Source organism: Micropterus dolomieu, linkage group LG09 (genome assembly GCF_021292245.1).
Source record: "Micropterus dolomieu isolate WLL.071019.BEF.003 ecotype Adirondacks linkage group LG09, ASM2129224v1, whole genome shotgun sequence".
NCBI classification, from domain to species: domain Eukaryota; kingdom Metazoa; phylum Chordata; class Actinopteri; order Centrarchiformes; family Centrarchidae; genus Micropterus; species Micropterus dolomieu.
In genome coordinates this window covers 3,530,341-3,532,296 of record NC_060158.1, presented here as the reverse complement: position 1 = coordinate 3,532,296, position 1,956 = coordinate 3,530,341, and the positions used below count along the sequence as shown (strand labels likewise).

General features: G+C 37.8%; 1 protein-coding gene across 2 annotated transcripts in view; it reads left to right on the top strand.

Annotated features, from left to right (window-relative positions):
- Window positions 1–1,956, top strand: part of LOC123976544 (zinc finger protein 2 homolog) — a 192,147-nt gene that overhangs the window by 132,753 nt on the left and 57,438 nt on the right. The gene's annotated exons all lie outside the window — the stretch shown is intronic.

Genomic DNA, 1,956 nt, shown 5'->3' with positions numbered 1-1,956 from the left:
CAGCCTGATAATAAGGAATTGCAGTAATCCAGCCTAGAAGTAACAAATGCATGGACTAGTGTTTCTGCATCATTTTTAGACAGGATGTTCCTGATTTTTGCAATATTACGTAGGTGAAAAAAGGCGGTCCTTGAAATTTGCTTAATGTGAGACTTAAACGACGTGTCCTGATCAAAGATAACTCCAAGATTCCTCACAGTGGTGCTGGAGGCCAGGGCGATGCCATCCAGGGAAACTATATCTTTAGATAATGCGTCACGGAGGTGCTTAGGCCCCAGAGCAATAACTTCAGTTTTATCTGAGTTTAACATGAGAAAATTACAGGTCATCCAGGTTTTAACATCCTGAAGGCACATTTGAAGTTTAGCTAACTGATGAGTTTCATCTGGCTTGATCGATAGATATAACTGAGTATCATCTGCATAACAATGAAAGCTTATGGAATGTTTCCTGATAATATTGCCTAAAGGAAGCATATATAAAGTGAAGAGATGTTGATGACATTAAAAGTTTTTGACACGCACCTGTAATGTAGATTATCTACATTCATACAAATGTTTCACCGCCGCGCTTGGTGGACATTAAACAAGAAATGATGCAATCAAATCAATAAATTAAATGACTCATTAGGGATGAAACGGTAGGAAAATTTGATATCACGATTATTTATCACGGTTATCAGTGTTATCACAGGGTTTTAAAAGTGTGGCGAAAAAGATTAAAATGTACTGAAACACACACTGAAACCATTTCAACAAGTTTTATATTGAAAACTACAAATAAAATTGGCATTTTGTTTGTATAAACATCAAAATAACAGCCAATACCTTTGTAATTATATGAACAAAAGTGTGCATGATCATTATCAAGATTTTATATTTTATAGCTAATGCAATGACCCCGTGTCTTTACTCTAATGAGCCCAACAACTGACATAAAAACAGAGGAGTCTGCAGCGTTTCTCCTGTTGTGACACTTTTACAACTAATTTGATCGCTGCTGGATTTAAAATGAACAAGATGCTGGTTGGTTGACTAAACTGCGTAACGTGTTCTCATGTGTTCTCAAGTAAAAGTAGCTCGTTTAAAATTTACTGAGCAAAACTTATTTATACTAATTTAATATCTTAATTTTACTTATTTTATTAAATCGCAGTCTTTTGCGTCATTGTCTTGTGTTATTTCTGCCATTCATTTCTATTTTTCTGCATCATCATGGATCATGCGTAAAATCAGAAGCATTGGGCTTCATCTAGCCAGAGAGAACGATCACTGACCATCCGCAGAGAGAGGGCGTGGAGCGGTGTGGACGGTTATCGTTCCCTCTGGCTGGATGACGCCTGGCGCTCCTGATCCACAGCATTTATTTTTACTCAGTAACAGATGTTATTTTAAATGTATTACGTAAGTACAATACTTCCAACAAAACATACTAAAAGTAAAAGTAAAATTAGATAGATTAAAAAATTACAGTAAAAGTACACAAACACACTACTCAATTACAGTATCGTGAGTAATTACAATTTGTTACTTTCCACCTCTGGAAACAAATGAAAAGCTAGGTTATTAATTGAATTTCTGTAACGCATAAATCTAAGTTTATAAAGTTAAAAGCCCTTCCAGTGGACGGGCACTGTTCTACAAGCTGCACGCTCGCTACTTTACACTGTTCTACAAGCTGCACGCTCGCTACTTTACACTGTTATACAAGCTGCACGCTCGCTACTTTACACTGTTATACAAGCTGCACGCTCGCTACTTTACACTGTTCTACAAGCTGCACGCTCGCTACTTTACACTGTTCTACAAGCTGCACGCTCGCTACTTTACACTGTTCTACAAGCTGCACGCTCGCTACTTTACACTGTTCTACAAGCTGCACGCTCGCTACTTTACACTGTTCTACAAGCTGCACGCTCGCTACTTTACACTGTTCTACAAGCTGCACGCTCGCTAC